This window comes from Pan paniscus, chromosome 1 (assembly GCF_029289425.2).
Source record: "Pan paniscus chromosome 1, NHGRI_mPanPan1-v2.0_pri, whole genome shotgun sequence".
Classification (NCBI taxonomy): domain Eukaryota; kingdom Metazoa; phylum Chordata; class Mammalia; order Primates; family Hominidae; genus Pan; species Pan paniscus.
In genome coordinates, this window is record NC_073249.2 from 116,025,880 (window position 1) to 116,042,317 (window position 16,438).

Sequence of the window (16,438 nt, forward strand, 5' to 3'; positions counted from 1 at the left end):
AGAACAAAGCTGTAGGTGCCACACTACCAGACTTCAAAATGTACTACAAAGCTGTAGTAACAAGAACAACAAAAAGGAGCATGGTATCAGCATATAAACAGACACATAGACTAATGGAACAGAATGGAGAATTCAGAAAGTAATCCATGTATCTCCAGCCAATTGATTTTTGAATTTTGAATTAAAGGCACCAAGAACACTCATTGGAGAAAGGATAGTCTCTTTAATATATGGTGCTGGGAAAACTGGATATCTATGTGCAGAAGAATGAAACTAAACTCCCACCTCTCACCCTATTCAACAATAAGCTCTAAATGGGACAAATAACCAAATCTAAGACTCAAACTATACGACCACTAGAAAAAACAATAGTAGAAACACTTCAGGACATTGGTCTGGGAAAAGATTTTATGAATAAGACTTCAAACACACAGGTAACAAAAGCAAAAACAAATGGGGCTATATAAAACTAAAAAAGCTCTGTATAACAAAGAAAATAATCAACATAAAGAAAAGACAACCTACAAAATGGGAGAAAATATTTTCAAACTATTCACCCAATAGGGGATTAATATCCAGAATACACAAGAAACTCAAATATCTCAACAGCAAAAGAACAAACAATTCAATAAAAAGGGGGCAAATAATATGAACAGACATTTCTCAAAAGAAGACATACGAATGGCTAATAAATCAATATACAAAAACACTCAACATCGCTACGCATCAGAGAGATGCAAGTCAAAACCACAGTGAGGGCTGGGCGCGGTGGCTCACGCCCGCAATCCCAGCACTTTGGGAGGTCGAGGCGGGTGGATCCACTGAGCTCAGGAGTTCATGACCAGCCTGGCCAGCATGATGAAACCTCATCTCTACTAAAAATAAAAAAAATTAACTGGGCATGGTGGTGCGTGCCTGTAGTCCCAGCTACTTGGGAAACTGAGACAGGACAATCGCTTGAACCCAAAACGCGGAGGCTGCAATGAGCTCAGATCGTGCCACACTGCACTCCAGCCTGGGTGACAGAGCGAGACTCCATCTCAGGAAAACAAAATCAAAAATACAGTGAGGTATCATCTCACCCCAGTTAGGATGGCTATTATCAAAAAGACAAAAAATAACAAGTGCTGGTGAAGATGCAGAAAAAATAGAACTCTTGTACACTATTGGTGTGGATGTGAACTACTACAGCTTTCATAAAGAACAGTATGGAGGGTTCTCAAACAACTACAGATAGAACTACCATATGATCTAGCAGTCTCACTACTGGGCATTTATCCAAAGGAAGGGAAATCAGAATATTGAAGAGACATTTGCACCCCCATGTTTATTGCAGCACTATTCACAATAACCAAGACATGAAATCAACCTAGATTTCCTACAAAAGATTAATGGATAAAGCAAATGTGGTATATATACACACAATGGAATATTATTCAGTCATAGAAAGAATAAAATTCCATCATTTGCCATGACATGGATGGAACTAGAAGACATTATATTAAGTGAAGTAATCCAGGAATAGAAAGTAAAACACTGTATATTCTTACTCATATAATGGAAGCTAAAAATGCTGATCTCATAGAAGTGAAAAGTAGAGCAGAAGATACTAGAAGTTGGTAAAGGTAGGGGAAAGAGGAGAATAGAGAAAATTTCTTAAAGGATACAAAATTATAGTTAGATAGGAGGAATAAATTCTAGTGTTCTATAGCCCTGTAGAATTACTATAGTTAACAATAATATATTATATAGTTTCAAACAGCTAGAATAAAAAAAACTGAATGTTCAAGATGTTCAAGAACTGAATGTTCAAGAAATAATAAATGTTCAAGATGGTGAATATGCTATGCTAATTACCTTTATCTGCTCACTGTACATTATATGTATTGAAATATCACTATGTACCCCATGAATGTGTATGATTATTGTATGCCAGTTAAAAGAAAAAGATATAATTTGTGGGGAGGAAGAAGTGTCATGGTGCCAGGCGTGGAGCTTCTTCTCTTTGGCTCTTACTAGGGAACAGCTGGAAAACAGGCCAAGTAGCCACTATGGAGTGCAGGTCGATAAAGAGGTCCCATACTGCCAGCAGGTGGCCAACCTCATCCAAGACATTGGATAGCATCTCAATATCTCTCAGCTTACAGTAAACACTGCAATTGTTTGTATGTACTATTCTTTCACTAAATTCAGTAGGAATCCTTGATGGAGTAAAATGTCTGCAAACTGACTAGGAGGCAATGTGAATGAATTAGTGGATTTCACCAGAAACTTTGGAAGAGTGCTGGGTATCAGTGTTGCACTAAAGGAAGATGAAAATTGAGCTCTCTTTAGAGGAAACAAATACTTCTGTGAGGAGTGTGGGTAATACTGTCAACCATGTAATTCTTTGGCAGTGAAAGGGGAGGAACAGGCTCAGAAACTTGAACATGTTATTAAAGTAGCACATGCTTGTCTTCACTCCCTACAGTGCTGGATACTAAATGTGGTACTTACTTTCAACAGACTCAAGAACTGGTTTTAATTGAAACCATAACCCTACAAACACCAGATTTTGAGATCAGCATTGAACATCCACAATCAGATGTGGTAAAACATGCCAAGTTAGTAAGAGAAAGCAAGGATTTGACACAGACATCTTATTTGATGGCTATAAACAGTCTGCATCTCACAACCTTCTCTCTTCAGTACAAACCAACAGTGATAGCATATGTATACATTCATTTGATTTGCAAATGATCCCATTGACAGATTCCTGCATCAATTGATGGAAAGCCTTGGTGGTAATATGTGGATTCTACAGTTACTCTAGAATTATTAGATGAGCTAAAATATGAGTTTCTAAAGTTGAAAAGGATTAGAAACTCAAACACCAATCAGGCATTTAATAAACCAAAAATAGATATTTATCAGAGACACCACTTCTTTATCTTTGGTCCAGAATTCCATTTTAATAGATAGTAACACTGATGTGCCTATAAACCCACGTTTTCAGAAATGATCTACATTGGCATTCCCTAGGCCACTTCTTTTCTTTTTTTTTTTTAAATTAAGTTTCAGAATACATGTGTAGAACGTGCAGGTTTGTTATGTAGGTATACGTGTGCCATGGTGGTTTGCTGCACCTATTGACCCATCCTCTAAGTTCCCTCCCCTCACCCTCCCCAGCCCCCCAACAGGCCCTAGTGTGCATTGTTTCCCTTTCTGTGTCCATGTGTTTTCATTGTTCAACTCCCACTTATGAGTGAGAACATGTGGTGTTTGGCTTTTTGTTCCTGTGTTAATTTGCTGAAGATGACGGCTTCCAGCTTCATCCATGTCTCTGCAAAGGACATAAACTCATTCTTTTTCACAGCTGCATAGTATTCCATGGTGTATATGTACCACATTTTCTTTTTTAAGAAAATTTAAATTCATTTTATTTTACTTTAAGTTCCGGGATACATGTGCAGAATGTGCAGGTTTGTTACTTAGGTATACATGTGCCATGGTGGTTTGCTGCACCTATACACCCAACCTCTAAATTCCCTCCTGTCACCCCCAGTCCCCCAACAGGCTCTGGTGTGTGTTGTTTCCCTCCCTGTGTCCATGTGTTCTCATTGTTCAACTCCCACTTATGAGTAAGAACATGTGGTGTTTGGTTTTCTGTTCCTGTGTCAGTTTTGCTGAGGATTATGGCTTCCAGCTTCATCCATGTCACTCCAAACGACATGATCTCATTCTTCTTTATGACTGCATAGTATTCCATGGTGTGTATGTACCACATTTTCTTTATTCAGTCTATCATTGATGGACATTTGGGTTGGTTCCATGACTTTTCTATTGTAAATAGTGCTGCAATAAACATACATGTGCATGTATCTTTATGGTAGAATGATTTTTGTTCCTTTGGTTATATACTCAGTAGTGAGATTGTTGGGTCAAATGGTATTTCTGGTTCTAGATCCTTGAGGAATCACCATACTGTCTTCCACAATGGTTGGACTAATTTACATTCCCTCCACAGCCTCACCAGCATCTATTGTTTCTTGACATTTTAATAATCACTATTCTGATTGGTGTGAGATTGTATCTCATTGTGGTTTTGATTTGTATTTCTCTAGTGATCAGTGATGTTGAGCTTCTTTTCCTGTTTTTTGGTCACATAAATGTCTTCTTTTGAGAAGTGTCTGTTCATATCCTTTGCCCACTTTTTGATAGGATTGTTTATTTTTTTCTTGTAAATTATTTTAAGTTCCTTGTAAATTCTGGATATTAGACCTTTGTCAGATGGGTAGCTTGCAAAAATTTTCTCCCATTCTGCAGGTATGATAGTTTCTTTGGCTGTGCAGAAGCTCTTTAGTTTAATTAGATCCCATTTGTCAATTTTTGCTTTTGTTGCAATTGTTTTTGGTGTTTTATTCATGAAGTCTTGCCCATGCCTATGTCCTGAATGGTATGGCCTAGGTTTTCTTCTAGGGTTTTTATGGTTTTGGGTTTTACATTTAAGTCTTTCATCCATCTCGAGTTAATTTTTGTATAAGGTGTAAAGAAGGGGTCCAGTTTCTCCATATGCCTAGCCAGTTTTTCCAGCACTATTTACACCATTTATTGAATAAGAGATCCTTTCCCTGCTGCTTCTTTTTTGTCAGATTTGTCAAAGATCAGATGGTTTTAGATGTGTGGTGTTACTTCTGAGGTCTCTGTTTTGTTCCGTTGGTCTATATGTCAGTTTTGGTACAAGTACCATGCTGTTTTGGTTATTGTAGCCTTCTAGTATAGTTTGAAGTCAGTAGTGTGATACCTCCAGCTTTGTTCTTTTTGCTTAGGATTGTCTTGGCTATATGGGGGCTTCTTTGATTCCATATGAAATTTAAAGTAGTTTTTTTCTAATTCTGTGAAGAATATCAATGGTAGTTTCATGCATTCAATTCAATAGCGTTGAATCTATAAATTACTTTGGGCAGTATGGCCATTTTAATGATATTGATTCTTCCTATCCATGAGGATGGAATGTTTTTCCATTTGTTTGTGCCCTCTCTTATTTCCTTGAGCAGTGGTTTGTAGTTCTCTTTGAAGAGGTCCTTCACATTCCTTGTTAGCTGTATTTCTAGGTATTTTCTTCTCTTTGTAGCAATTGTGGATGGGAGTTCATTCGTGATTTGTCTCTTTGCTTGTCTATTGTTGATGTCAAGGAATGCTTGTGATTTTTGCATATTGATTTTGTATCCTGAGAATCTGCTGAAGTTGCTTATCAGCTTGAGGAGTTTTGGTCTGACATATTGGGGTTTTCTAAACATAGAATCATGTCATCTGCAAACAGAGACAATTTGACTTCCTCTCTTTCTGTTTGAATACCCTTTATTTCTTTCTCTTGCCTGATTGCCCTGGCCAGAACTTCCGATAATATGCTGAATAGGAGTGGTGAGAGAGGGCATCCTTGTCTTGTAATGGTTTTCCAAGGGAATGCTTCCAGCTTTTGCCCATTCAATATGCTACTGGCTGTGGGTTTGCCATAAATGGCTCTTATTATTTTGAGACATGTTCTATCAGTACCTAGTTCATTGAGAGTTTTTAGCATAAAGGGACGTTGAATTTTATTGAAGACCTTTTCTGCATCTATTGAGACAATCATGTGGTTTTTGTTTTTGGTTCTGTTTATGCGATGGGTTACATTTATTTATTTGCATATGATGAACCAGACTTGCATCACAGGGATGAAGCCGACTTGATCATGGTAGATAAGTTCTTTGATGTGCTGCTGGATTTGGTCTGCAAGTATTTTATTGACGATTTTCACATTGATGCTCACCAGGGATATTGGCCTGAAGTTTTCTTTTTTTGTTGTTTTGTCTCTGGCAGGTTTTGATATCAGGATGAGGCTGGCTTCATAAAATGAGTTAGGGAGGAGTCCCTCCTTTTCACCTGTTTGGAATAGTTTCAGAAGCAATGGTATCATCACCTCTTTGTACTTCTGGTAGAATTCAGCTGGGAAACCATCTGGTCCTGGGACTTTTTTTTTTTTTTTTTGGTTGGTAGGGTATTAATTACTGCCTCAATTTCAGAACTTTTTGTTTATCTATTCAGGGATTTGACTTCTTCCTGGTTTAGTCTTGGGAGGCTGTATGTGTCCAGGAACTTGTCAATTTTTCCTAGATTTTCTAGTTTATTTGCGTATAGATGTTTATAGTATTCTCTGATGGTAGTTTGTATTTCTGTAGGGATCAGTGGTGATATCCCCTTTATTATTTTCTATTGTGTCATTTAATTCATCTCTCTTTTCTTCTTTATTAGTCTAGCTAGTAGTCTATCCTGTTAATTTTTTCAAAAAAACAACTTCTGGACTCATTGATTTTTTGGAGGGTTTTTTGTGTCTCTATCTCTTTCAGTTCTGCTCTAAACTTAGTTATTTCTTGTCTTCTGCTAGCTTTTGGATTCGTTTGCTCTTGGTTCTCTAGCTCTTTTAATAGTGATGTTAGGGTGTCGATTTGAGTTATTTCTGGCTTTCTGATGTGGGTATTTAGTGCTATAAATTTTTCTCTACACACTGCTTTAGCTGTATCCCAATGATTCCGGTACATTGTCTCTTTGTTCTCATTGGTTTCAAAGAACTTCTTGATTTCTGCCTTAATTTCATTATTTACCCAGCAGTCATTTAGGAGCAGGTTTTTCAATTTCCATGTAATCATGTGGTTTTGAGTGAGTTCCTTAATCCTGAGTTCTCATTTGATTGCACTGTGGTCTGAGATACTGTTTGTTATGATTTAGTTCTTTTGCATTTGCTGAGGAGTGTTTTACTTCCAATTATGTGGTCGATTTTAGAATAAGTGCCATGTGGCACTGATAAGAATGTGTATTCTGTTGATTTGGGATGGAGAGTTCTGTAGATGTCTCTTAGGTCCACTTGATCCAGAGCTGAGTTCAAGTCCTGAATATTCTTGTTAATCTTCTGTCCATTGATCTGTCTAATATTGACAGTGTGGTGCTAAAGTCTCTCACTATTATCGTGTGGGAGTCTAAGTCTCTTTGTAGGTCTCTAAGAACTTGTTTTATGAATCTGGATCCTCCTGTATCGGGTGCCTGTATATTTAGGATAGTTAGCGCTTTTCATTGAACTGATCCCGTTGCCATTATGCAATGCCCTTCTTTGTCTTTTTTGAAATTTGTTGGTTTAAAGTCTGTTTTGTCAGAGACTAGGGTTGAACCCCATGGTTTTTTTTTGTTTTTTTTGTTTGTTTGTTTTTTTTTGCTTGCTAAATTTTCCTTCATCCCTTTATTTTGAGCCTATGTGTGTATTTGCACGTGAGATGAATCTCCTGAATACAGCACACTGGTGGGTCTTGACTTTTTATCCAATTTCCCAGTCTGTGTCTTTTAATTGGGGTAGTTATCCCATTTGTAAGTATTGTTATGTGTGAATTTGATCATGTCATCGTGATGCTATCTGGTTATTTTGAACACTAGTTGATGCGGTTTCTTCATAGTGTCATTGGTCTTCTTATTTTGGTGTGTTTTTACAGTGGCTGGTACCAGATTTTCCTTTCTATATTTAGTGCTTCCTTCAAGAGCTCTTGCAAGACAGGCCTGGTGGTAATAAAATCCCTCAGCATCTGCTTATCTGAAAAATATTTTATTTCTCCTTTGCTTATGAAGCTTAGTTTGGTAGGATATGAAATTCTGGGTTGAAAATTCTTTTCTTTAAGAATGTCGAATATTGATCCTTAATCTCTTCTGGGTTGTAGAGTTTCTGCTGAGAGGTCCACTATTAGTCTGATGGTCTTCCCTTTGTAGGTGACCTGGCCTTTCTCTCTGGCTGCCCTTAACACTTTTTCCTTCATTTTGACCTTGGAGAATCTGGCGATTATATGTCCTGGAGTTGTCCTTCTCGTGGAGTATCTTAGTGGTGTCCTCTGCATTTTGGGAATTTGCATGTTGGCCATCTTGCTAGGTTGGGGAAGTTGTCCTGAGTAATATCCTGAAGTGTGTTTTCCAGCTTGTTCCCATTCTCCTCATCTCCTTCAGGTACTCCAATCAATCATAGGTTTGGTCTTTCTATGTAGTCCCATATTTCTGGAGGCTTTGTTGGTTTTTTTGTCATTCTTTTTTCTCGAACCTTGTCTGTATGTTTTGTTTCAAACTCAAAGTGGTCTTCAAACTCTGATATCCTTTCTTCTGCTTGGTCGATTTGGCTATTGATACTTGTGTATGCTTCACAAAGTTCTCATGCTGTGTTTTTCAGCTCTATCAGGTCATTTATGTCCCCCTCTAAGCTGATGATTCTAGTTAGCAGCTCCTCTAACCTTTTATCAAGGTTCTTAGCTTCTTTGCATTGGGTTAGAACATGCTCCTTTAGCTCACCAAAGTTTTTTTTATTACCCATCTTCTGAAGCCTATCTTTGTCAATTCATCCATCTCATCCTCTGTCCATTTCTGTGTCCTTGCTGGAGAGATGTTGTGATCATTCGGAGAAGAAGAGGCACTCTGGCCTTTTCAGTTTTCAGCATTTTTTCATTGATTGTTTCTCATCTACATGAGTTTTTCTAGTTTTGATCTTTGAGGTTGCTGACCATTGGATGGGGTTTTTGTGGAGTTTTTTTGTTGTTGTTGATGCTGTTGTTGTTGCTTTCTGTTTGGTTTTCTTTCAATGGTCAGGTGCCTGTTCTGTAGGGCTGCTGCAATTTGCTGGGGGTTCACTTCAGGCCCTATTCATCTGGTTCACTCCCATGCCTGGAGTTGTCACTCAAGGAGGCTGGATAACAGCAAAAATGGGTGCCTGCTCGTTCTTCTGGGATCTCTGACCTCAAGGGGCACCAACCTGATGCCAGTAGCATTGCTCCTATATAAAGTGTCTGACAACCCCTGTTGGAGGTCCTCAACCAGCTGGGTGGCAGGGGGAACAGGACCCATTTAATGAAGCACTTTGACTGTCCCTTGGCGGAGGGGGTGTGCTTCGCTGGGGGGAAACCCGCTCATCTGGGCTGCCTGGATTCCTCAGAACTACCAGCAGGAAAGGCTAAGTCTGCTGGTCTGCAGAGACTGTGGCCACCTCTCCCCCTAGGGGCTCAGGCCCTAGGAGATTAGGGTTTTGTTCCTGAGCCTCTGGCTGGAGTTGGTGGAGTTCCTGCAGGAAGGCCCTGTCCAGTGAGGAAGGATGGGTCAGGGTCAGGCTAGGCTAGTACTTCTAAATTCAGGCCATATTTCTGTAAAAGACAGTCGTATACTGATAATTTGTCAATGTTAGCAACAGGAATGTCAAATATCTCATACATTTGCCATCACACAAGGAATGGCCTCAACATCAAGAATCAGCAAGGACAGAACAGATATATTCACAGAAGCAGGAGATATTTTTGTCTAGTAGCCAGTACTACATCAATTTACAACAAGGACCTTCTATATTACTGCATTCAGGATTACATCACAGACCTGACAAAATTTCTAATCATTCTTCTATTAAGCAAGACTATACTCATAAAGCGGGCAGCAGTAAACACCATGGGCCAATTTCTGCTACACTTAGAATAATTCCTTAGAAAATATCTTCAGATAAATATAGAAAAAAAATATAAGCTAGAAACTCTTGATCTTAATGTGCAGGACTGAAATTATGGATTTTAGTACCACATACTGATAAAAGCACCAATAAAGAAGAGCTGTCCTTGTTGAAAATTAGTTAACGTGTAAGGTTGGAATTTATATCTGTACTGTTTATTCTGCTTCATTGGGCTATGTGCCTGTTTTTGTGCCAGAACCATACTGTTTTGATTACTATTGCTTTATAATATAATTTGAAGTCAAGAAGTATGATTTCTCCAACAATGTTTTTCTTTCTCTTGATTGTTTTGACTACTCTAGGTCTCTTATGATTCCACAAAAATTTTAGACTTTTTTTTTCTAAAATGTAAAAAAAATTGGAATTTTGATAAAGATTGTGTTGAATCTGTAGATCTTTTGGGGTAGTATAGACATTTTGACAATTTTAATTCTTCTAATCCATAAACACTGGATCTTTATGGATTTTTTTCAATGTGCAGGTGTTTCACTTAAATTTATTCCTAGGTATTTTATTCTTTTTGAAGCTTTCATGAATAGGTTTGTTTCTTTATTTCTTTTTCAGATAGTTTGTTATTGATGCAAGAAATGCAAGTGATATTTTAACATTAATTTTGTATTCTGAAACTTTACTTAATTCATTTATAAGTTTTGTCTACCTAAAAGAGCAACAGAGAGAGTGGTTCTTCAAAGACATACATTTATTCAGGAACAAGCAGGGAATTATAATCTGGGATATGAGTGCTAGAACAGATCATAGGCATATTAAAAGATGTTAGGACAAGGAGAAGCTATTAAGGCAAAAGGGGGAAGTTCATGCAAGCTGTCTTAAAGTTATCAGTCACAGAAGCCCATTGCAGGGACTGATGATTACTCATTGGTAACACTAATTGCCGTTGGGAAGATGTCTTCATAGAAGCAATTCATCTGGAATTTTTTGTGCTTTCAGAGAGTTCTTATAATAGTTCTTACCATGGGCATATGTGCCTAAGGCCTTCAGAGAGTCTTGGTAATAGTTCTTATCTGAGACATACAAGCATGAGGTCCCCTCCTTCATGACCTGCCAGCTCTGCAGCCTTGGGTCTAACATAAGTGACTCAATTTTGCCATAGGCAGCTTTTATATTTTCCCCTTTTGATCAAGACCTTTCTCTGAAAGCATTGCTGCTAAATCAATCTGCAGTTAGGTTTTAATTGTCCTTCAGTGCTGGAATCGACCTGTCCTGGTTGGTCTGGTCCCACATTGGGAGGGAGGGGTGATAGCTAACAATTCTGAGTCAATGTCAAGATTCTTCTGGTCACATCTGAGCAACAAGGAGGTCTAAAGGTGTGGCTGTCAGGCTAAGTTTTCCTGGAGTTCCCTGGCAAGTTCAATTTTGTCAATTCCATACGTGTTGAAAGTATTCTTCTGAAGTGCTTGACAACATTATTCTGTTAGGTGTTGTATGTCTGTAGAAATTTGATCAACAACAGGTACAAAGTTTTAAAAGAATAATACAACCACAGTATGATAACTCAAGTTTGTATAATGGTTCTGAACTATGGATCTAGGTTTACAGGCAACCAACCAAACAAATTGAATGGCCATGGAGAACTGGGTGAGACCTATGGTAGTGAGAAATTAGAGGGAACTAGAAGAGTTTGGGATTTAGTTCAGATTGTAAAATAACAAAAACTCAAAAACAATAAACGGGGCTACAATATGGTAATAGGTATACTATAATTTTTCTTTAGAAAAAAATCACACAAAAAATAGAGACAAGGAAAACAAGGACTATGTCTGGGAGGCTGTTCATCAATAACCAATGGACACCCAAAATCTTATTAACAGCAGTCAAAATTTTAAAAAAATTATACAAATGTATTTCTTTCTTCTTATTCCAAATTTAGAAAAATAAAGACAAAACTTTAAAGAACTTTTTTTCTCTCAACCAGGCATTATGGATAAAGATTCAAGAATGCTGAATTCTTACTTTTTGTTTCCTTTTCTCAGGATCACTTTTTTTTTTTTTTTTGTATTTTTAGAGATAGGGTTTCACTATGTTGCTCAGGCTGATCTTGAACTCCTGGCCTCAAGTGATCCTTCTGCTTCAGTCTTCTGAGTAGCTTGGAGAAAGTCTAAAAAGAGTAAGCCAATATGAGCCTCTGTAACTGGCTCCCGAATCTCATCTGAGGGCTCTAGAGTGAGTGAAATGTCCCAGCCTTTAGGGTCACAATTAGGTCCAAAAATTAAATTAACATAAGATATATTAACAGGAGAAAAACCCAATATAAATTTTATGTGGTGTGGGAGCCCACATAAGGAAGTAAAGGCCCCAAAGAAGCAGCTAGAGTCAGTTACCAATGTGCTGGATTGGATAAAGAATAGTAAACTCTAAAAATGTGACTAAATAATATAAGGAGGCTTAAAAGTTGTGTCGTTCTAATAAGGTGTATATGTGTTGTTCTTGAAGATAAGGATTTTGCCTTTTCTTCCAGTATAGGGAGGCTGACTTTCACATGGGAAGTTTATCTTCTGCTTTTTTAAAAAAAGAGTGAAGGTCAAAGTGATCTTTATGTACCTGCTGTTTTTCAAGTCTCTCTCTGTCTTTTTTTTTTTAATAGAGATGGGGTCTCTCCATGTTGCCCTAGCTGGTCTTGAACTCCTGGGTCCAAGTGATCCTCCCACCTTGGCCTCCCAAGTACTAGGATTACAGGCATGAGTTACCACACCTAGCCCTCAAGTGTCTTTAACTTAAATAGTCAATATGCCAGAATAGCATATTTTAACATCTTAGAAATTTCACATATACAAATCTGAGTTGGTGGCTGTGAAGAGAATTGTGTTAGTACCTGAGAAGTTTTGAAAAAAATAAGATTTCTGCCAGAGAAGAATAAAGAAGAGGAGGAGTTGTAGGAAGAGAAGAGGAAGTCTTTGGAGAAGAGAGAGACTCAGTCAGCTTTGAGACAGTATTTTGCAGTGAAGTAATGCTTGTGTTCTAAATGCATTTTGAAGCGTCAGGATGACAATTAAAAATGTATATCTCATTTGGACTGTTTAACTTTATAGACATAATTTTCTAATATAGCTCTAAGAAAAACAATTTTGAAAAGTTTGAATGATTTTTCATATGGACGTGGAAATTCTGAGTTATTTTTGGTGTAATTTGTTCATTGCTTTAAAAATGTGCACTAAGAAGGGACGTAATGTTTGAATATATAATCAGTTGGAGTTCCTGAAAGCATCGTATGCTTTAGAATTGAAGAATCTCATTTCATTTCTTATTAATCACTCATGTGCCAAAAGAAAATCTTATCAGCTTAATATGCTTATCTTTGCTTTTGAAAGATGTTCAGAAAGATGTGAGGAGAGAGAGAAGAAAAGTAAAAGGACAAAATCATTTACAGACCTTCATAAATAACCAAAACTTAAACCAAGTGTACTTACCAGAAAGATAAACCAACCTTATACTAGAAAAGATTTACCAGAAAAGACATAAAAGTCTTTTACAGTCCCAAGAGGGATTTAAGGTCCTTTACTAAAGCAGATACCAAATAAAGAAAATACCAAATAAATCAGATACCAAATAAAGAAAAAAAAACCTAATCAAAAGGAGGAAGTTCAAGAATCCAAGAGGAGATTCACTAAGGTGAAAAGGCAACTCAACAGATGCAGAGAGCCTAAGAAGTTCAGGTGGATACTGTACACAATTCCAGGGGGTGCCGATTCTTGCAAGGTGAGCTTGCTTGGATCTCACTTCTGACACCACATTATGTTAACCTAAAGTAACAACAGAGAGTGGCTCTCCAAAGAAAAAGTTTATTTGGGAATAAGCAGGAGGTTATAATGTGGGATATGCATGCTATCATTGATCATAGGCATATGTGAGGAGGTTAGTTATGCAAGGGAGAAGTTATTAAAGGTAAAAGTTTATGCGAGCTGTCTTAATACAAAGTTTAGAAGAGGATGGAGCAAAATGGCAGAATAGAATCTTACATCATTCATCCCCCTCACAGGAAAAACGCATTTATTTTAATTATTTTTCTTTATTTTACTTTAAGTTCTGGGATACATGTGCAGAACATGCAGGTCTGTTACAAAGGTATACATGTGCCATGGTGATTTGCTGCACTTATCAACCTGTCATCTAGGTTTTAAGCCCCACATGCATTAGGTATTCGCCCTAATGCTTTCCCTCCCCTTGCCCCTCCACCTCCCGACAGGTCCCGGGTTGTGATGTTCCTCTCCTTGTGTCCATGTGTTCTCATTGTTCAACTCCCACTTATGAGTGAGAATTTGCAGGGTTTGGTTTTCTGTTCCTGTGTTAGTTTGCTTGAATGATGGCTTCCAGCTCCATCTATGTCCCTGCAAAGGACATGATCTCATTCCTTTTTATGGCTGCATAGTATTTCATGATGTATATGTGCCACATTTTTCAAATTCAATAATTGATGGGCATTTGGGTTGGTTCCAAGTCTTTTCTATTGTAAATAGTGCTGCAATAAACATACATGTGCATGTGTCATTATAGTAGAATGATTTATAATTCTTTGGGTATATACCCAGTAATGGCCTCACAATCATGTTGAAAGGCAAAAGAGGAGCAAAGTCACATCTTACATGGTGGCAGGCAAGAGAGCATGTACAGGGGACCTCCCCTTTATAAAACCATCAGATCTCATGAAACTTATTCACTATCATGAGAACAGCATGGGAAAACCCACCCCCATGATCCAGTTACCTCCCACTGCATCCCTCCCATGACACATGGGGATTATGGGAGTTATAATTTAAGATGTGATTTGATTGGGGACACACCTAAACCATATCAAGGTCTGACCCAGTACAGTCCCAGTGATGGGTGGCCACAGAGGGCTTGCATTACCACTCCCTTAGTTTCAGGCAGCTCAGTACACACAGAGATTCTGTTTATTTGGAAGAAAGTAAGGGAAAAGGACAAAAGTCTCTGCCTGGTAATATAGATAATTATTCTGGATATTATCCAAGACCACTAAGGCAGTACCTCTGCAAGTCTTCATCAACAAGAGTATTACTGGACTTAGGGCCCAAGTCCCTTTGAATACCTGGAAAACTTTCTCAAACAGGATGGGCACAAACATGCCCAGACTGTAAAGACTACAAAAAATGCTTAACTCTTCAATGCCCAGACACTGATGAATATTTACAAACATCAAGATATCCAGGAAAACATGACCTCACCAAACTAACTTAATAAGGCACCAAGGACCAATCCTGAAGAAACAGAGATATGTGACCCTTCAGACAGAATTCAAAATAGCTGTTTTCAGGAAACTAAAAGAAATTCAATATGGCACAGAGAAGGAATTCAGAATTTTATCAGATAAATTTAACAAAGAGATTGAAATAATTTTTAAAATCACATTTTTTAGCAGAAATTCTGGAGCTAAAAAATGCAAATGGTGGCCAGACATGGTGGCTCACTCCTGTAAACCCAGAACTGTGGGAGGCTGAGACGGGCAGATCACCTGAGGTCAGGAGATCAAGACCATCCTGGCCAACATGGTGAAACCCCATCTCTACCAAAAATACAAAAATTAGCTGGGCATGATGGCACATGCCTATAATCCCAGCTACTCAGGAGACTAAGGCAAGAGAATTGCTTGAACCAGGAGTCGGAGGTTGCAGTGAGCCAAGATTATGCCACCGCACTCCAGCCTGGCGACAGAGTAAGGCTCCGTCTAAAAAAAAAAAAAAAAAATCACAAATGGCAGGCTGGGCACAGTGGCTTATGCCTGTAATCCCAGCACTTTGGGAGGTCAAGGCAGGTGGATCACTTGAGGTCAGGAGTTTGAGACCAGTCTGTCCAACATGGCAAAACCCCATCTCTATTAAAAATTACAAAAAATTAGCCAGGCATGATAGCAGGCACCTGTAATCCCAGCTACTTGGGAGGCTGAGGCAGGAGAATTGCTTGAACCCAGGAGGCGGAGGTTGCAGTGAGCTGAGATCATGCCATTGCACTCCAGCCTGGGTGAGAGAGTGAGACTCTGAAAAAAAAATGCAAATGGCATACTGAAGAATCCATCAGAGTCTTTTAATAGCAGAATTGATCAGGCAGAAGAAAGAATTAGTGAGCCTGAAGACAGGCTATTTGAAAATACTGTCAGAGGAGATAGATAAAAGAAAAAAGAATAACAAACAATAAAGCATGCCTACAGGATCTACAAAATAGCCTCAAAAGGGCAAATTTAAGTTGTTGGCCTTAAAGAGAAAGTAGAGAGAGAAAGAAAGGAATAGAAAGCCTATTCAAAGGGATAATAATAGAGAAATCCTAGAGAAAGATATCGATATCAATATCCATATACAAGAAGGTTATAGAACATTGTATTAGTCTGTTTTCATGCTGCTGATAAAGACATATCCAAGACTGGGAAGAAAAAGAAGTTTTATGGACTTACAGTTCCAAGTGGCTGGGGAGGCCTCACAATCATGATGGAAGGTAAGGAGGAGCAAGGAGGAGAAAGTCATGTCTTACATGGATGGTGGTAGGCAAAATAGAGAGCTTGTGCAGGGAAACTCCCATTTTTAAAATCATCAGATCTCATGAGACTCATTCACTATCAAGAGAACAGCACAGGAAAGACCCACCCCCATAATTCAATCACCTCCCACTGGGTTTCTCCAGTGACACGTGGGAATTGTGGGAGTTTCCATTTAAGATGAGATTTTGGTGGGGACACAGCCAAACCATATCAAACACCAAGTATATTCACCCCAAAGAAGACTGCCTCAAGGCCTCTAATTATCAAACTTCTAAAGGTCAAAGATAAAGAAAAAGCAGCAAGAGAAAAGAACAAATAACATACAATGGCGTATCAATATGTCTGGCAGCAGACTTTTCCATGGAAACCTTACAGGCCAAAAGAGAATCACATGACATATTCAA

At 38.3% G+C, this 16,438-nt stretch overlaps 1 pseudogene; it reads left to right on the top strand.

Moving 5' to 3' along the window:
- The first annotated feature begins 1,557 nt into the window (after window positions 1-1,557).
- Window positions 1,558-9,582, top strand: LOC100991235 (cyclin-T2-like; annotated as a pseudogene).
- Window positions 9,583-16,438: the final 6,856 nt, after the last annotated feature.